We start from the raw sequence: 21,514 nt of genomic DNA on the forward strand, positions 1-21,514 counted from the left end.
CTCTTCGTCTAGTCCACCGATATTCATGATTTGGAGCTCAGAAATACCATAATGTACACTGAGATTTTTGCTGTATAGGTGCTGTTGCCCCCACAGGGGTGTGTCACGTGAAGTGCATCATCCCTCCCTGAGACAGTAGTATTGCACTGAAGGGATGAGTTTATACATCGCAATGCAAGTGTTCCTTTTTTTTTTTTAATATCTCAAAATATCCCGGTTTCTTTTTTGATGGGCCTGTAAACAGATATATCAAGGGGCCAGCCTTCCATATTTAGAGAGGCCTCTTGTTTAAACTGGCAGAGGGGGCATTCCTTCTTTCGAGGTTCATCCTGGTTTCTTTTATAGAGAGGTATGTATGCAGTCATTTGCTCAGGGGTCTCTTTGTCAGAGAATTGTTTTGAAGGTCATCAATCCTCATACATAACAACTCTTATATTGATTGCTGTGAATTATTCTAACATTATCCATCCATTTATTTTCCAACCAGTTCATCCAGTTTAGGAAGCATAATGCAGGTGTCAGTTTTAGCAAGGCAGGTACAATGAAGGAACCAGTCCTGCATGGGGGGTGGTAGACCTTTGCAGGACACACTTACTCACGCTAGACTGCCATTTACAGTAATTAGGCCTGCACATCTTTGGTGATGATGGAGGAAAACTCGTACAGACGTGAGGAGAACGTGCAAACTCTATACAAGCACTGCCCACGTTTGGAGTTTAGGCAGGTAGTGTGGTGCAGTGGTTAAGGCTTTGGACCTCAAACCCTGAGGTTGTGTGTTCAAATCCTGCTACTGAGACTATGTGACCATAAGTAAGTCACTTGACCTGCCTGTACTCCAATTGAAAAAAACAAAAGAATATAACCAGTTGTATTTTAAATGTTGTAAGTTGCCTTGGATAAAGGAGTCAGCCAAAGAAGTATGCATATATGTTGGATTTGAAACCAGAACTCTGGTACCACAGTGTGTCTGTGCTTTTTTTTCTTTATATTCTTGTGTATTACTTTATTATGGTGCTTTCTACAAAATACATCAAGTGCAGATTACTTGTAGATATGGCACAGTGGGTAGCACTAGTGCTGGGCGGTATACCGAAAACCGTTTATTTTTTTTATGATATGGATTTTTCTTATACCGCAACACCGGTTTAAATTGCTTAAACGACGTTCGGAACGTGGCTCAGCGGGAAACTGTTCAAGTGGGGACCTTTTTCACTGCTACACCGCTAAACACAGATTTGTTGCACTAGGGCTCTTTTTCACTGCTACACCACCAAATAGGTAGCATTCCGAAACTGAAGCCGACGATAAAGTTGAACATGATGAACAGAAGAACTTTTGCCAAAAAAAAGGAGTCACGTCCGTCGCCTGGAGATACTTTAGTTTTAAAAGGTCAGATGTGTAAATACTGTTTCTATACTACTGGATAATACTGCAAGCCAAGTTGTACTTGTTTTATTTGTTTTCAATACAGTGTAATGTACCTGGGTACTGTGTAATAGTGTAACGACATGTTGACTTTATTCTCGACATTTCTACTTTATTCTCGCCGTTTATGTCAAGATTAAAGTCGACATGTTGACTTTATTCTTGTAATTTGTCATTAAAGTAGAACATCGTAAACTAAACTTCATCGTAAAATGAATATTTAATTTACTAGATTTTCTCAAACCCCGTCATAAGTTATATAGCACATTAAATGCTTTGTGTTAAGTGATTCTTAAACTGACTTCTTCTTGCACTAAGAGGAGGCGCCGGCAGCGATCGCCGCACAGAATACATTCACTTCATGATCTTCCTGCTCTCTGAACATTTAGAATGCTAAGATAAATACTTAATATAATTTTCATGGTGAAATGCATTAAAGCATGCATTAATCATATGGGGGCACGGCGGCGTGCCTCCCTTGCATTTGCATGTTTTTCTGGTGGGTTTACTCGGCGTGCTTCAGTTTCCTTTCAAAGTCATGTAGGATGTGGGGTTTTGTTGTGCTATATTGACCCTGCTAGTGTATGTTTTGCTTGTATTCATCCTGCGATCTGCTGGCGACTCGTTCAGAGATGGGCACAACTCTGAATGGATGGCATAATTAAACATGTATAACAAAGATATTTAAGTTCTGAACACTCTGTGGGCTAAGTTTATAACTAGTTTTAATTTCACAAAGACGTTTATCGTGTGGTGATTGGTTATGTGGTGAAAGAAAAAGGAAGGATAGGAACTGGGGTTTTGGTACGTCAGATAGAGACAGCATGCATGCAATAAAGATAGCCCGCTCAGAAGAACATGCATTGAATTCTGTGTTCGTGTCTCCGACCAGCAGATCACAAACCCAACATTTACACAATATTTAAGTTAAACCTGTGCGATAGTTATTCATACATCCAGTTTTTTGGAGCCTCGTCACACCTGCCATAAAGTTCTCTACACTGAACATACACCTGGGGACCCCTTACTGCGAGGGAGCAGCACTACCGCCTCACTACTGTGCATGTGTAATACCTGCTTTAATGCTTTTCATCATGAAAATGATAAAGTATTTATCTTAGCATTCTAAATTTTCAGAATGCAGGAATATCATGAAGTGAATGGATTCTGTATGGTGATCGCTGTCTTCTCTTAGTCCGGAGGAAGTCAGTTTAAGAAGTGTAGTGATTAACCACTGGGTCGGGGATTGTAACACAAAGCATTTAATGTGCTGCATTAATTTATGACGGGGTAAATTAAGTAATTGATTAAACATTGATTTTAGGAAGAAGTTTAGTTTACGACATTCTACTTTAATTATGAAGTAAACTATGGAATAAAGTGGAAATGTCGACTTTAATCTCGACATAAATGGCGAGAATAAAGTGGAAATGTTGACTTTGTTCTCGACATATAGTTTGTTTTTTTCTTCCCAGTATAGCTTAGCTTGAAGCAAGGTCCATATTAATGCAGTTTGCCTAAATGATGGTTCAGTTGGTAAAGATGTCATCACCAAGTTGCACTTGTTGTATTTTATTTGAATTTGGTGAATACTGTGTAATGCACCTGGGCTTGAAATCTTGAAGTAATAGTGCAACTATCAGTAATAATACTATTATTTATTTTATTGTTATTATTTATTAGTTTAAATATTATGCAGTTTAATGATGATAAAGTTGTTTAAAAAGTCACTTTAACGTGTCAGTGGACAGAGATTGTTAACATTAACAGAAAGTGTAGTTGGTTTACAAAAAATATTTACTATTTATTCCTTTTCTAAGACATATTCGGTGCAATATAATTTTTGACAAGCACTTCTGGATATTTTACTAAGTCTAAATGCCTCTTTGTATGGTTGAAAATATGTTGTCAAAATTATAGTTTGTTTTTGCAAAATTTGTTCAATAAAAAGGTTCTATATTTTGACTGCATCTGTCATGCAATGTGATACCTTCTCCATTAGTGCCACCCCCTTGAAAACTATCACTTTATGGGGCAATGCAAAACTGTATTAATACTTGTGTGCACATTAAAATGTTTTTTTTGTACAATGTACAATACTCTTGACAGTGGAATAGGTTATTCTTAGCCAGTAATTGCAGTGGAAAATGTGGTTAACATCCACTCATGCATGGGGAAAAAAATACTGTCGAATACCGTGAAACCAGGATAATTTAGAAAAATACCGTGATATAGAATTTTGGTCATACCGCCCACCCCTAGGTAGCACTGTTCCCTGGGCCCTACTGTTGTACTGGTTACCCATTCTCCTTTAGTCTGAGGATATTCCATTTCCTCCTGTGTCCCATAGACTTGGAAGTGGAGATGGTCGGTGACTGTAAACTGGCTTTTCATGAGTAAGCGTGGGTGCCTCACTAGTATGTCCAGTAATAGACTCTGATTCCTTCCATGGTTGGTTCCTGCCATTTCTCTGATGCTGCAAGGACATGCATTGCCTCTTGCGTCCTGGGATTGGATTAAATGGGTTAGAAGGAAGAATTAATCATATTGGGAGGCATATTAGCAGAGCAAAAAGGGTGATTCAAACATTCTTGGTTATAAGGTGTGTGGGTGGTTCTTGGTTCATGGTAAAAGGTCCAAGACAGCAGTTATGAGTATCTCATTTGTAAGCTGCTCAGAGCAAAACCTCCAGATCTTGTACTCTGCTAGCTAGTTCTGTACCATGTAGCATTCTTTGACAAGTAAGGTTTTGACTGTATTTCTAAGACATTCAGAAGATATGCCAGGCAATCCACTTCTGCCCATCAATTGCATGCCATGATCATATGATCCATGACCCCCTTGCCTAGCTAACATGTATTCACATGTTCAAACTAGATTTGGACAGGCTTCATGTTATCATCTGCTCTGAATCGATTATTAATTAAAACAAATAATTGCAGAGAAGAGTGGATGGAAGGAATAGTCTGCATCGTCTCCATCCTTTGTCCCCTGTGGCCTTCACAGGTGGTCTGGCTCTCAAAGGTGTGAAAATATAATTGCTGCCGGATCAGCACTGATCGGCAGGAGTTGCGAGTGTGAACGCGTCCAACTGCATTCTGCTGGCTCAGAGTCGGCATTGGCAGCCAAGCAAGAGGGAGCATCACCACTGTCACAGGCTGCCTGGCTCTGCTGCAACCTGCCATTTTCTGTACTAAAGCATCTCGTATTTTTGGGCTATCAGTAAAATGGTCTGCCTGTTTTGGACTGGCACTGTATTTCGTTCATTTTGGAGTCGAATCTGTGCTTTGGCTGTTGTTTCCCCATCACATACTGTAATCTTGTGCCAAGTCATCTCACCTTCTAATGAAATCTGTAGCTTAGTGGGTAAATGTTGAAAGACAGCAGCATAGAAACTGAATGTTGCCTCCTACATGTGCCTTGCATGTGCGCCTGTAAATAATGGATTCGAGTCTTCTCAAATGTTGACTCAGTGTGTGCGCCAGGCAGACCTTTTCACCTCTGTGTGCCCTCATGGTATGGCTTTGTGGTCATGTGGCTAAGTTGTAAGACATCAGAAAGGTTGTAACCACAGTGTCCCTAGTCAACATCTCGCAAGAAAACATAAATGATACGATCCCAGCTTGCATGTCTGACAGACTCTCCTTACAATAACGGCAGGGTTCACAGACCACAGTGTCATTAAGAGTCCATCCCTGGCCAGTGTTGCTACAGATTATGGAATTTTGTGAATATAATCACACGCTTGCCTGTGAAGCCCAGAGTCTCTTTGGAGTAATAATCCAGGGACAGGCACTCAATCATTTTGGGAAATTTAGAGATTACTTCAAATCTGGCACACACATATATGTTAAGTACGGGGCTGATAATGGGGTACCTGGGTGAAAAGCTACAAGCGCAGTGACCTCACCGGGATTTAAACCCAACTTGTGAAGCAGCCACTCTGCCAGTCTTGGTAAATACAGGTCTTGTTGGGGGCAGAAAAGGGTGTCTCTCTTAACCTGTGTGTGTGTGTATTTTTTTTTATTTAATGCTTATTATTTTTGTCACTTTTCTATGTTGTCCATATCACATCTGTTATTATTTACAAGTTACTGATAGGTGTTTTTATGTCGTGCGTGTATTGATGTTAAATGAGTCCTTGTACGGCTGAGGTTGAGGAGCACTTTTATCCTCCAATAAAGAGATGTCCCCACAAAGTATGGACAACTTGCCCTTAACATCCAAATCACAGTCTTCCTCCCCAGTGATGATGGTGGTCATTTTGTAAAGTACAGCATTTTTTTTTCCAGTGTGTCAGTACATTCTGAGTGAAGTTCAGCTGCATCCCCTGTGTACTCCTCCGTACAGCCTACAGTCGGCAATATCTCACCGGTCACTTGACACCGCTCAGTAGAACCTGCCAGGCATCTGTCGCCACGTTTAGGAGGCGTTAAAACCGGATTTTATTTAAAGTGCGTGCCTTCACCGAAGCTGGGGAAAGGAAAAAGGTGTCAGAGGAACCGAAAAGTAGTCCACCAGCTACCACCAGAGAGAAATCAATCAAGACATTACAAAAAGGAAAGAAGGAACAATAGAAAAATGAAAGCTGCCAGTGAGAAGTCTGGCTCAGCAGTCCACCCGTCACCTCAGGTGCTCACCCCACAAGGTTAGCTAGGGAGCTCTAATTAATTGCTGCGTGTATCAGCTTTTACGGCTGTTCACCTTGAGGTTAGAAAGTAATTGAGAAAAGTTTGTTTTCTAATGTGCATAGTCTTTAGCTGAATATTAATTAACCTTTTTGGTAACCTGAGAAACAACACTTTAAGTTCTCATTAATTATTTTGTGTTGTGTAGCTGGGCAATGACTTTTCTCACAGAATGCTTAACTTTGAAGTGTCGTGAGACGGATCAGTGGGGGACCTTGATGTCTCAATATGTATGATTCTGTGCAAGCGGGTGTGCAGTTAGTTAAGGGCTTTTCTCTGTGTGTATGTGCATGAGTGTGAGCATCTGTGCAGCATGTGGGTCAAGAAGGAATCATCTCACTTATGTGTTCATAAGGAATGAACATCGGGTGAGTTCATGGGCCTATAAAGGCTCACCTTGTACTGTCCAGGCAATGTCAGCATTTCGAACATTGGAAAAGGCAGGGAAAAGGAATCGCTAGATATAGAGAGCAACAGGACACCCCTCCCAAATAGACCATCCCTCTATTGGTGAGGGGCATGAGCCATATTTCCAACTTCTGATCGTCAGAACATGATATGGACAAGAACTGGGCATTCAATCCAGTATTCACCTGATTTTTGAAAAATTAATCAGGTTAAGATGGTGTGGCAGCCCAAGAGAAGAAACCTGTAGCCATTTTTCTACCATCCATCAATCATTTAGTTATTCCCCAGTGTTTGTTTTTTTCTATTTAATATACTACAACTATTTCCATTCTTCAGTGGTTTTCTGTGAGGCTTGCGCAGCCAGTTTCTGACTGTTGGGCTCTTTGTCGTTGAACATTTTCTGCCCATTGGGTGACTGGGCAGCAGAGTGCAATTGTTTTTTAATAGGTTTGGTTTACGACTTTTCTCATGTACACACGAAAGTATCGAGATCTTTACATATGTGAGTGTGTGTGTGTGTGTCTGTTTTTATAAAAGGCATGGCTGAGTAGAGCCCAGTAAACCATAAGTAATGCACTTGCTTTTAAAGAAGGATGACACTGGTGAGATCTCTAAGACGGCCACCATTTGTCTTTTGCAGTTTTTAATCAGATAGAGAGAACTGTGTGTCACCCAGCTTGTTCAGTCAAACTGGCCCCATTTCTATCAAGTCAGAAAAACCAGTTTTGCTTTTTCAGCCCATTTATAGGTAGCAGCCATTAGAGTGGAAATGCTGAAGTGAAGTCACTAAAAGTGAGGCTGACCTGTTGGACTTGTATCCGCTATCCCAGCATCTGGAATTCTAAAGAGATGGATACAATTCTTTTATTTGAAAGCTGATCTACTCACATCTTCTGCTTGGAGGTGAAGCACCCTCCGTCAGTTCCTGTTCCAGTACCTACGATATATGCTTGACTGTGTCTTACCTATGGGCTACAGCATCTAAGTCACAAGTGTAACACCATTTTCATTCTTATCAAACCATATGGAGGTTACTCCTGCTACATCTCTGTGAGGAGCAAGAAAGAAACGCAAAGATATAGGATGTTTGTGCTCACTCATTCATTAGGCAGTGATTAGCATTCAGCTTAGTTCGAAGGGAAGAAAGGCACCCCCATTCATGCAAAAGCATCAGATCTCCCTTATCTACTGGAATGAAGTGCTGTGGCTTCATTTTGCATGTGTCACCTGTATATTGTGGAGGGCTTGGTGATAATTGATTCATCTTACCATATTTCTTTTCTGTGTTGTTTAAGGCCTATTTCTATGAGATTTTTGTACCACTATCTTAGCAAACATGCATTCATCCACTGTCTACTAACCCATTTTTACAGTTGTGTGGTAGTAGGAAGCTGTAGCATGCCCTGACATTACTGAGCACAAGGTAGAAACCAACCATGAACATGGTGCCAGTCCATCACAGGGCACACGCATGTACACATCTGTACTTCCTCACAGCAGGCCAGGCCAGAGTCACCGGTTACACAGATTAGGTTATCTGTGGGATGTGAAAGAAAAACCTGGATATTCGGAGAGCATGTGCAAACATGCAATGCTGGGACTCCATAGCTATGATGCAACAGTGCTAACTGTGCCACAAACCTGCATACGGTGTGGGTTTCATGAGCAGCTTCTTCATTTTTTTCCTGTCTGAATTCTCCTGCTGTTCACCTTGAACCTTATGTTGAAATCCATCAACTTAAAGTTGCTCACTAGCCTTTGCCTTGCAGCTCAACTTGATCCCAATGCAGCTTCTTGTAACCTCTGTCCCGTACTCACATCACACTTCATCTGCAACAGCAGCAGATTAAGCTATTTAGGGAAAAAAAAGGGTTATTGTCTCAGTGCTGAAGTCACTAAGGTCATGTCTGCTAGCCATGTTAGCCATAACTGAAAGGGGCAAGGCCTGCTCGGCATTTTCACGCACGACCCTGTAGATTCTCGGACTCCGATACCATACCATTGCTGAAGCACTTGGCTTTCAAAATGCTGTGTGTTCCCCTTTTTGTCTACCAAGCAAGATTCAATTTCTTTGCATATTCCTCTTCTGATGTTATCTTATTTCTACAGTAAATATTTATGACGCAGACACCGAACACAAATGCAATTAACATACGGAATTAGCTGCATTGTCCGCAAGCTACCTGCTCATTTTAACTGAATTCTGTAAGCAGGGAGAACCATATCCCTCAGTGGAATTAAAATGACAAACTGTACATGAAGAGAAGTTAACTTAAAAGCACATCATAATATTCCCAAATCAGCTTAATCTAATAAAGGGTAATTGGGGGGGGGGGAGACCAGAGCCTATCTTGGAAACACTGGGCATAAGTATGAGAGAACCCACACAGATGTGATGAACGCCGTCTCCTTGAACTGTAAAGCTGCAGTACTAAGCATTGTGTGTCCCAGAACAAAAAGAGTTCTTTGCCGACATCTAAAGGTTGTACTACAGTTCAATGCTGATTCCACACCCTGAAAGTAGAACTAATATTTCCTATTAAATAAAGAGTGTGATAAAACAGGTATATGCTTCTGATTTATTCATTTCGTAGGCACAAAAAACAGCAGCCCTCATCTGGCTCCAGGACCAGGGTCAAAAAAAACCATGGCCTTCAGGTTCCCTGTGTTACATCCACTCCAAATGTTAAGCGGGCATGGACATTTTTGTAAATGGATTTTGAACTGCACCCTGCTTACTCCTTTTCTGAGTCTCAAGCTATTGGACGTGAGCCCCACGACTGATGACTCTATTCAGAAGCTAGGTTCAAAATGTGGATTTAAAGCTAGGCCAGGAACTATGCCATAAAAAGAGGGCACCTTAGTGCGCTTTACAGCTAGTGGGGATGGTAATGAGATAATAAATTGGAAAGTAGGGGGTTAATATGGGTCAGGGAGTGAAGTTAGTGAGTGTGTCTTCATCAGGGGTGAGAAGTTTCAAAGGTCAAAGGCCAGTTTTGTGCTGCTGTGCTTTTCCAGTTTTGCCTGTTTGTGGCAGTTAATTTCTCCTCTTCTGAAAGTTAATAATCAAACCCAAGCTTTCCTGTTTCCTCATGGCAGCCATCCAAGAGGGTCATAACTGACCGCAGGCTGTTGCAGACACACATCTTTTATTTTGTTCTGTGTAATCTCTTCATTTTACCATAACATTCTAAAAAGAATGTAGTTTTAGCTCCGAAGTTTCTCAGCTATCTTGGATTGGGCTGGCCGTGCAGCACAGATTCCATCTTACTGCCAGCTTCATCGCAGCCCATTTCTTATGGCAACAGAAAGCATTTGCTGGGATGTGCTTTTTTGGTGCTGCTACTATGACACCGGATGTATCAGTTTGGTGATGATTTCAACAGGTGCCCGATACGATTCTGGACATCCACTGCAAAATGTTGAGCAGGCAAATACATTTTGAAAGAGTGGATTTTGAAAAAGCACCCTGCTTACTCTGCCCATGATGCCGCATACTCTGCACTAAATTTCGAGATCCTGAACGGGAGGCAAGTCGGCTTGCGTTGCACAGGTGCTGCTAAATGGGGTTTGACGGATAGACGATTCAATTCAGTGCGATGCGGACTATGGGCTCAGAGTGCTGTTACGAGTACAATACAAATTACAGATTTCACAAATTGTAGTGCAGCCTTTACACCTTGAAGAGCCCAGCCACTTTGGCTTTTAAGTCTGGCGGAGAATCCAAGTTCTGGGCAGGACGCCTGCACCACTTCTGCATTTAAGTGGTTATGCAAGGCAGTCTAATGAGTGACTCCAGCTTTGGCACTCGGGGATGAGCTACCCTGCTAAACTCGACTGCACACTCGGGAGCTCGATGAGCTTTATTCTTTTACGAAAGATTTGAAAAAGGGATGGTGCGCCTGGGAATTTTTTTGTTGGATGGCTAAGTAAGTTGGACTGTCCTCACAGCTACAGTTTGCCTCTTTAGGAAATGAATTGCCCCACTTTGGATTGCTGGGCAGTCTGTGTTTCGTCTCCATGAGCCATTTAACCAATATGCTGTATTTTGTACTTCCCATTATTGTCTTCTGGCAAGTTTAATACGAAAACAAATGAAAAACACAGTCATCCTAGGAATTCAGAGTTCTCAATCTACAAAACTAGTACAACTGTTCTGTTATAGAAGATGTAGCTAATCTATGATCTATTTTATGAAAAAGCTTTCATTATAATTGGAAAAAGTTATAGATGACGTGTACCCAGAGTCACTGGTGTCATTTAAACCTGCACCCTTGTGATTAGACATCCAGCACTTTGCAATCCCGATGAAAAGAAACTTGTAGGAAACCTAATAGGTGACTTTGTGCCCCCTCCTACTTCACCATGTGATGTCACTATCAGATCTCTCATTCAAACCAATTTGCATTATGTTCAGTCTACTTTAAATACATATTTTCCTATTAATCAGATTACTAGTCTGCTTACTTTTTCCAAGATAAAAATAAACTACATTTGAGTAAAAGTCAATGTTATATACTGTACACCAATAAATCCATTTTTGACCCAGGTATCCAAGTCAGGGTCAGGGTGCCAGGCCATTGCATGGCACACAGACGTACGTCTTCACTCACACTGTGGAGAGTTTAAAGTTGCCCGCTTACTTAATACTCACGGCTTTAAGACACGAGTATAAAACCCAGGCAGACACTGGAGAGTAAGTGACCTTGCTGGGATCTAAGAACGGGGCTCTGGAACTATGAAGTAGCAGCACCACCCCTCTGAAGAAGCTTGGCATACTGTATGTGTCTAATGTAGTGGCTACCTGCATCAGCAGAATACTTGCCCCACAGCCATTGTATTTATTTTCACACATGCACATAGCTGTTTGTTAATAGTAGACATTGAAAAGCGGTACATGGGTATACCTCAAAGGAAGAAACAGACAATGGGATGAGGGTCTACCCCTCTGCTGTGGTGGCTTTGGGTTTGAACCCTGCTGAAACACATTGAATCATAATTAGTGTGATTAGTGATCTGTCACGTACTCCCCCCCCCCCTTAAATTTCTGAGTTGTGGTGGCCAGAGCTTATCGCAGCAGAATTGGACATAAAGCAAAAAAAAAAAAAAAGGAACGCATCCTAAACAGAGTGACAGTCCATTCATTTTTTTATTCTCAATCCATGGAGTACAAACTCAGACCACAGTAACAAGTTCACATGTTAAAAAAACAAATGGCAGACTTTACTTCAGGTAAATCCCAGAGCATACTGGTACATATGCCCACCCTCACATTTGCAAAGCCAATTTAGAGGACAGGTTCTCCTGATGCACACTATGGACACCTGGAGAACATACAGGACCAGGATTTCCTCCATATTAACATAACCCAACATTCCTAATCCCACTAAATCCAATTTAAGGTTCAGTACGGGAAACAATACTGGACAGGGCGTCATTCCATTGTCGAGTCTAATTTAGAATAACTATAGTTTATGGAACAGGCTTGTAGGTGCACAGAATATTTCTGTTACAGAAAAACATACAGCCCATGTGGCCTTAGAAAGGCACACAGCATTGAATAAAGACCTCTGCAGTCCCCAAGGGTGACTTTCTACTGGACTGCCATGACAAGTACACTCAGGGACAGATTTTTACCTCGGCTGTACTGTCGGTTGGAGGAGTGTGCCTCATATATATTGTGATTATCGGTGTTGCATTTATTATTTGTCTTAAATCAGTGCCACAAGTCTGTGGGAGACATTCGGAGTTTCAGCACTGTATACAAGTATAAAAATTTCAACTTGAACTGTTCTTTTTATATAGTGCATCTTACAGAGCATATAACCGTATCACAGAGCACCCAACGCTGAAGTTTAAAGCAGCAAGGTCATAAAGTGCCATAAAAAGAAATTGCAAAACATTTGGTAAGTCAATATTGGGGAAGAGCCGACAAAGGTAAGTGTGAAGTGGACTTTAACAGGAATGGATTCACAGGCTGCATCATCAGGAATAAAAAAAAAAACACACACACACACAAACTAAAGCAGGGTGGGAGTAAAATGCTTCCATTTTTGCAGCGGTTTTCCCAAAGAGCTTCGTTATCCCTTAGATAGGAAAAAGCACCGCTAGTCAAAAACGGGATGATCGATTCGTGAAATGTCAGCCATATTTTCACTATTACACTCGAAAAGTACACATAAAAGGTTTAAAACGAGCAAGAACACATACGCAGTAAAGTTTGAATTGAATGGAAATGCGACAGTATTTATTGATGTGATTAAAGCAAATGAAACTAACCGTTAAAGAGCAAGCACAACGCAAATATTGCGAGCCTATTCCATGCATAGATCACGTGATACCATCTGTGATGATGTTCAATTCTTGTATTCAAGCCCACCTGGTGAAGCCCCCAGTCATTCAAGGAAAAGGTTTTCTTCCTCTGCCGCCGCCTCCTCATCGTCATTTTCCACTTCATCGTGGAGGAGGCGAATGCCGGCTTGCACTGCGATGTTGTGCAGTATTGAACACGCTGCCTAAGTGACGTTGGGTAAAACCCCGAAGATTTGTGTAAATCCGAATACCCAGCGCGCGTTCCACAACCCTCAACATCTGCTGTGCGTACCAAGACACCTCCCGTTGGCCACAGTACAGAGATGGAGCACTGGAGTTAGCAAGTATGGACTACGATCGCAATCGCTCTACACGCTACCCACCAGCAAGTGCACCAGGACTGACTTATGGAATTCAAATGCAAACAAGTCAACACAGTAATGGCTGCTCGTGCGACGCATATCACCTTCGGCAGGGTTCGAACTTCTGTCGCCCAGTGGGGAGGCAACGTGGTCATACTGAAAAGATAAACGGCACAGGCCGAAAAGTGCACATCAATAGTGCGCCTTTCAATGGTTCGAAAGTGAGCTATGGCACAGCACACCTGCCCCCGGGCGTAAAGTGAATTATATGGTGCCGTGGGCAGAACTACAGACAAGATCAAATAAAGAAGCCAGTTCTGAATAATGGGAAGGTCGTTAATTTACAGACAGATTTGCGTATTTCCTGAAGTTAATTAACGAACAATCTAGTGATGATCACTCAGTGTTTCCTGATGCCCGATATCATTAAAGTGGGTGCCAAAGGGATAATTAAAACATTAAACTCAAATGCCAATGAAAAACAGAAAACACGGGCGTCCGGCACAACCTGAACACTAACACAGACCTACATTCATACCTGGAGTTTTTTTCCCCCCCCAGAGTGTTGGGAGTCACCGGACCATGTAGTGTGAATCGCTTGAAGAGGTCTGGAATAAGGAAAAATAAATTTAAGGGTCAGTTGTAGTGCACAAGTACGGTACTGTGCAGAAATGATTGCCTGCGCTAAGGGATGTAGCAGTGTAGAGCAGAAGGAGAGAAGGACCTCGTGTATTTAACTCGTCCGCCGCTAGTCCCGTTTTGTATTCGGGGGTTTGTTGTCTGCGCAGTCAAATGTGCTTCTGATTGCTCGTTAACAGCGGCGCGCCGGCAATCCTCGCACATTTAAAAAAGCAGCAGCGTGCATGAAGGAACACACGTTTTTATTTTTTTAATCTCATTAAAACTAAATTGTAAACGCTAGCATGTTGATCAGTACACGCTAAGAATTTCACTGTGCTCTGTTTAAGCGAGAGCAATGCCGCTGTCCACATGTAAATTTCATCCTTCTCACACATTCTTGGAAATACTTCATATCAATATGACATTCGTTGCGAGACGGACAGCAGGGTTATTGCCAATATTATTCACTACAGGGCGCATTTTAAAAGGACTTGAAATGCTTATATGAGTACCATTCACTGTAAAACACCACGCTCGAAGAAAAAAAAAACTGCATGGGGAATTTCTAGTACTTTTCGCGATTTACGTTGAGTAGCATTAACCTTAGATCCTCTTCTAAAATGTATTATCTCCATTAAATGAGGCGCCATTATCAGGAAATCCTAATTTTACTCGACTGTGTTTACCTCTTTTGTAAGTCGCTTTGGATAAAATGAATGCAAACATAAGCCCTAAATGCTGATGGTAAAGAAACAAAATGGACTAAGAATTTAGATAGTTACACGTTATTAGAATCGCCCCCTTTGTTCTACTCTTCCCCCGAGTTTGTACAGAATACAAACAAGCTGTGAAATAACCATTTGCCAAGTCCTTGATAATGTGGATAACAGAACCTGTCAGCAATTATGCGCACAGCTAATTCTAAAAACGTTAGCAACTCAGGCGCCGCCAAAAGACATACCTCGTCAAATGTTGGCCAGCATAGCCACCCGAACTAGACACCGAGCCTAACCAGTGGACGACGTAGTATCGCGCTTTCAGGGTCCTCGGAAAAGGACTAACACAATACCTGAAAGCAGTTTTTCATTTTAACCTCTTTTCTTAATTAGTGGCCAGTTTTTGCTGTTAATTAACTCTTTTTCTCTTCATTTTAACTGGGTCCTCCGAATTGCTTCATGTTTTCCTCAGATGACACCCATACGAGAATGAGATGTGAAGTGAGCCAACAGATGACCAGCTAAGTCGGGGCCTCAAACTCGAACCGTTTTTTTTTTTTTTTTTTTTTTTTATAACTAGTAACTGATTTTTCACGTTAATTAAAACCGTTATTTAATTCCACGGCTTGTTGGTGCTCTCATTCTGCCACAGCAGACATTTCCAAAAATGGTGACTTTCTTATATTTCTAAGAGCACAGCAAAAATGTTTTGTGGACCTGAGCAGATCAACTTTACTAAGACCTGCACCTTTCTATAATTTTCAGATGTTGTATTAATAAGTTTTTAATTATATAGCACCTTTCCCATGCTCGTCACTTAAAACAAAATACAAATAGTTTCTGTATCAAACAATAAACACATAATATACAAAAGCATTAAATAGAAAAGAAATAAGACTAAATTCAATATTAAAAGAAATGATTGAACAAATCACAATTTGATACAACATACACATAAATTATCCTGAGCATCTGGACAAAGAGGTAAGCTGAAAGAAGGAGCAGAGAGTTAGGTTAGGGCTTTGAAGAGATACTTGTCTTCCCCTAAAAGGAAGACAAATGCACTGGTACACTGACTCCCTTATAAAAAATGCTTATTTCATTGTATGACACCCTTAAATTACTATTTCATCGAAGGTAAAAGCCTTCCTGAACAGAAGAGTTTAAAGTCGTTTTTTAAAAGAATGAATGGAGTCAGGAGATCTAATTCATTTTGAGAGATCATTTCAAAGTTTGAGTGCTATACAGCTAAAGGCCCCGTCAACCATAGGGTGCAGGTTGAGGGGGGGGGGCACAACATGATTGCCAGAATCACAGGACCTGGACACAGGTTAGCTGTCTATGAGTTGGGCATGGTGTGTCTCATTATTGTTTGGCTGCTTTAAGCAAAAAAGAAACAATGAAGGGGCCTGTAGCTTAAATAACAACTAAATTAAAATTAAGGTAAACCAGTTAATTAGAAGCAAAAACCGGTCACTAATTGAGAAAATGGTTAGAAAGAAAAACCTGCAGCCACTGCGGCTCTAAAGGACCACAGGTAGAGACCCCGCCCATAGTGCAGTTACCGTATTCCAAGAAGCCAGCGCCATCTTTCAATGTCCACTTTAGCAAAGCTCTTCTGAGGAATAAATAACAAAATATAAGGAGATCCCCGTTACTTCACCGTGCAGCAGAACATGACAAGTGTTACTATGTTGTCTAAATCCCATATTCTTTTCTATGTCCGTGATTTCCAGATTCTGTACTGGATGGATCTTCTGTGACTTCGGGTTTTTGTTCCAATCAGTTTCACAATCAGCGACTTATTAGACTTAAAACTGATCACAATGTTTAATTAGCTAACCTCTTCTGCTATTGGCATATTCAGAAAAGAACAGTGTAGAATATTGCTTTTATAAGAAATTTAGAAATATTTGTATTTTTTTCCACAATTGTAACCTCTTAACCCCCATGTTATTGTCATATTAATTAGCCTTTTATGTGTGGTTTGCTCCGTTGTGTCCTAATAATGATTATTAATGACGAGCGGAGTAGACAATCCCGACACTGCGGCTATCCAAGTGTCACAGCCAACGGTGTGCTTGTTAGTCAATGACGGGCCCAAGGACCGGAACACTTGGAAAAGCGAATTGCTCACGATAAACATGATGAAATCTTCTAAACCAAGTTAATATCTAGCACTAAACAATCTACACTTGTATAACTGCTTGCTTTACATTACTGTATAGTAAAATTGATCAAACGCAGTTCTGTAATTTCTGAATTGACCCCAAAACATAAACTGAGAAACTAACCGTTTGTTTAATTAATGCCGGAGTTCAATTACAAGCGAAGGTTGTTTGAGACTAAAACCTGCACCCAGGACTGAACTGGAAATCCACGGTTCCATATGAAACGCTATACTGGAGTCTAAAACCGGGACAGACGCCGATTCTGTGTGTTAATGTTTTGTGGATTCACAGCCTTGCACGGTTCCGATTTATATAAGGGTTATTATATACGGTTTTCTCTGTAATAGTCTGCATTGTCCGCACGGCTCCTCATTTTTGTAACATTCACCTCCATTCTAAATCGGTTAGACCTGCTCACGGGATTATTGAAGTTCATGCGCATCTTTGCCTTCCTTCGCCGGCTGCTGTTCCTTGTTGTATACGTCTTATCTTCGCCCGCAGCTCAAGTCCACTCTACAGGAGCGCTTGACCAGACTGCTAATCTTAGTACCGTAAATATCCGTCAAAACAGGATTGTGTCGTGCAGAATGCGCACTAGTGCCGCTGACCCGAAGAGTCTGGCAAGTTGATTCATGGAAGGTGTTGTCAACGGATATTTTGGGGAGGTTATTAGTGGATAATCCACAAAAAATTGTTAACATTCCACAGAAATGAATCCAGTAATTTAAACACAGTTTACTGCGGTTAATAAAACATTGCCAAATTAGTTACTAACCGCAGGGGGTTAAATTAGCATAACGTAACTATTTTGATTGATACCTGTTAAGCAATTCTAACCCAAATTACTGATTGTTAATTGAACAAAAATTGAAACGAGTTGGTTGCATGTTATACGATAATTTACGTTTAAATAAACTCAAACATAAATCTTGGTTATTATATATGTTATTTCCACATAATTACGTTTGTAAAATGATGATTTTATAATTAAGTGCCCAATCACATCATTACTATATGAGTGCCCCAGAATCACCAGGTGGTATAATTGTTAGGTGACGCAGTCGTCCGTTGTCAGTCAGCGAGGAAATTCGCGCTCCTGTGATGTAGCAGAATGTGCAGCAGACTTGCCAGATTATGAAAACAAACTATTGAAAAGTCTCCTTCACAAATTTCTGACATTTTAAAAAGTCCTGTTTTATAGGTTTCGATCTTTCTCCGAGAGTGATCTCCAAAGTTTTTGCAATAGCTTTACAAAAGGGGCGGGCGCTTAATGCAAATTAGTTGCATTTATGACAATAAGCCATTTTTTGCCAAGAGAAATAACCGAATAACTGCACACGAATACTTTGGACATGATCCCAAAAAAAAAAACAACAACACAGCACTCCACTCAAGCCCCTTTTTCAACGCTGAAAACAAAGTTCCCTAATTTGGGGGAACCTGTCCACTTGGCAATATTGCTGTGTAACATTATAATTAAGTTAGTTTTATATTAGAAACGAATAAATAAAGCCAACAAACATGCATATTTTTTAGTTTAATCAATTCAAAGTAATATCAGCATTTCCCAAGAGTAATTTAGTAAAGCTTAAAGTATTTTTATTTAGAGTAAAGTCAATTTAGGGTAATTAGATGATGGCAGAATAGCCTAGAAAGTATTTTTGGGAATGTTTTTGGCATTTAAACTAATACAATCCTTGCATGTTGTGTCCAGATTGATTATATAACTTAATGTGATATTCAAAACAAGTCAGTTGTAGTAAAAATTGATAACTTCAGACATTCACAGTTTGAGTAAAGTCGAGTTAAATTAGCCGTGTGATAGCAACGAACCCCAAGATTCATTTTAAGTGTACAAGCGTTGCAGCTCCGACGTAGTGGATCTGCGTCACCCAAAATATCTCCACAATTAAAAGAAATGAGTGCAGGCTTGTAAGAAACCGAATGCTTTGTTTCCTTTGCAAATCCCACCATGCCTTCATTCAGTTTTGGGCATGTCGAATTGTCAGGGCCTGCTTTCGACACGGAGTGACAAATTGTCGAGTGTTGAAGTTTCACAGCTCCCGCGACAAGAGCCTCGATCACCAGCCTCCGTGGAACTGGCACGCTGTTAACGGTGTCTGCCGTTTGTCTGGTTAGGCTACCGCGGTCTCTTCACAGCCCAAGCACAGATTGGACTGACAATTCTAAAGTGTATTCTTGTCAGATTTACTTTCTTGATGCGATGTACAATTTTCCAATGCAAGATGTTTTTCGACAGAATCGGACAGATAGCAACTTTGAAAGGGATCAGCAAGTTCAAAGAATCTGTTGACAATTCCTGAAAGTTGAGGAATATCCGAGATGGCCAGTAAATGCGTACATTTCTTAGTCATCTGTAATCTCTCATCCATTATTGAACCCGTATAATCCGATTCATTGTCACGAGGTCTGGACTTTATACAAACAGGTTGGTGAGCAGGGCCGGGGTCTCTGGCTTTCGCCGGCCACGCTGGCACAGGTCTGCCAATCTAAACGTTTATTTAGCAGACCACTCTCAGTAGTGCTTACTTAAACCTGTTGATCATATGTAAACCCTAAAGGTATGAGGTTGCTCCTAATATCATGCGTGCAGCATATCAAGTAACAGTTTATCAGCAAAGTTGTGCATATTTGTATGAGGAAAAAACATTTCTGAGTTTTTTCAAAGATAACCTGGGGTAAGCTCGTGAGAGAACACAGAATCTGGCATTATCACGTTTTGAACAGAATAATCTCAGTGAAAAAATGCAGATGACGAAAACCCTTTCTCCTGCCGCGAGGAAATGAATACCACATGTAACTATTAAATAATTTTCTACTGGTTGAACAGAAATCCAGTATTAAAGTAGGACCGTACTGCAATGGCTGCAGTGTTGAGACTACATGTTCCATGGGTCTTTGCGTTCCGTTAATTTGCATGTAAGTTGACCAATCAGAATAGACACGCGCCAGACAGGGATTTTTTTTTTCTCCAAAGAGAAACCAAGTTTGACTGTCGTGGTGTTGATACCAGGCGCGTTTTTCGCTGTTTAATCTTTTTAGTCAGTTGACGTACAGACTTAAAAGCAGTAGCGGAGAATTCTGGACGAATAAAGAAGTATAATTAGGTGTTAATAAATTGATTTTGTATCTGCAGGGGGTGGGGACGGGAAACACAACTATTGGAGGGCTAAATGTCTGTTTGTATAATTTATTTTTCAATACAAAAAAACGTGAGCGGACCGAAGCATTACATATAAAAACTTCTTCAAACAATAAATAAAACTACTTCTTAAAGAAGACAGTCTGGGCTACAGCACGAGGTGACGGGGCTGAAGCGCGACTTGCACATCACGAAACAGGTTGTACGTTTAACTGCAAATGTATCATGAAGTAGTAAGTGCCATGCGATGTGTAGAATTTTGTATTAAAAGACTCTTTTGTATTCTGATTTATTTCATGTGCGAGAAGTGGTAATTTTAATTCGAAATTAAAATCTTGAGACTTTCATTGTACCCAGTCTGTTAATGTAGAAATGTTCTGAATTTTCTTAAATGCCACGCGAGATTAGACAAAGCCATGTGTATGCAAGGATTTCAAGATACAGTATTAGCAAACACTTGCATACATTAGTAAATTGATTGCAGTTAAACTAGACTAGTAATGATGTGAGCCACTTATACACCTGTTCTGCAGCCCTGATTTATGAATCAAATTGAATTGTCATGTGTGTTTGTAACTAATTGAATTTTTATCTTTAGTAAAGCAGTTTTGAGCTATGAACAAAAAATGCAGATGTGATAGGTCTAAACTGGGCTCGAAACTTAGTAAATTCTAGTGAGGGGAAAAAAAGTGAAGTATGTTGAGGGAGCAGGTCTAATTGCTTCAGTGTGTGAATAAAATGAAAATAAATCAAGTGAGCCCCGCAACAGCCATGTATTGTGTAAAAAATATAACAGAAAGTGGAATTTGTGTGTTATGGAGCTGTTTGGGTTGTTTGTAATTCAGTTTTAGGAAGGTAGTGCCTACAGTTGAACATAATGTGCGAAGGTAGGTAAAGCTTACATACTATATGGACATACCTGACATAGTTTGATAAGGTGCTGCTAGGTACATTCCTGGTGTATGAGATATTTGAAGAGACCAAATGATCTGAAAATGTCTAGCCTGTCCACACTGAGGAGCACTTTTATATGGGCCATGCATGATCCTAGAAAGGGTTAGTAGTTTCAGGATTCTGTTCCAGACATTTTCTTCATGGTGCCAGTGCTTGTCACTGCTTCCCGAGTTAGAAATTGTCAACAGTGCACTTTTTACCTAATTGAAGTTTCAAAAATGATTTTTCCTCTCATTTTATTTCACTGAAGTCTACTCAATTTCTAAGTTTTTCCTAGCTCATTTTAATTTATTTGCTTTTTAAGAATTTTAATTTCTTGAGTGTTTAGTTCATAATTTACAGAAAACTAACACTTATGTCTGCGGTGGGCCGGTGCCCTGTATGGGTTTGTTTTTGTTTGCGCCCTGTATTGGCTGGGATTGGCTCCAGCAGACCCCTGTGACCCTATGTTAGGATATAGCAGGTTGGAAAATGACTGACTGACTGACACTTATGTAGTAAGCAAATGTCTAATTTGGTACCCTGTACAGGAAAAAAAGAGGGAGACAAAACTGAGATTCCATTATTAGCAAATCACTGTGGATGGCAAAAAAGTTCTTAATTTGCCCTGAAAAATAAAATATACACTGGTAGGAATATCTTGTGTAGTTGAAAGATAACAGGAACAAGGAGCATAGTATCTAATTAAATGATA

At 40.5% G+C, this 21,514-nt stretch overlaps 2 protein-coding genes across 3 annotated transcripts in view; one reads left to right on the forward strand and one right to left on the reverse strand.

The window, feature by feature from the left end:
- The window catches only part of arhgap31 (Rho GTPase activating protein 31), a 1,181,844-nt gene that overhangs the window by 809,199 nt on the left and 351,131 nt on the right, over nucleotides 1-21,514 (reverse strand). The gene's annotated exons all lie outside the window — the stretch shown is intronic.
- The window catches only part of zbtb20 (zinc finger and BTB domain containing 20), a 308,716-nt gene that overhangs the window by 101,354 nt on the left and 185,848 nt on the right, over nucleotides 1-21,514 (forward strand). The gene's annotated exons all lie outside the window — the stretch shown is intronic.

This window comes from Erpetoichthys calabaricus, chromosome 4 (genome assembly GCF_900747795.2).
Source record: "Erpetoichthys calabaricus chromosome 4, fErpCal1.3, whole genome shotgun sequence".
Taxonomy (NCBI): Eukaryota; Metazoa; Chordata; class Cladistia; order Polypteriformes; family Polypteridae; genus Erpetoichthys; species Erpetoichthys calabaricus.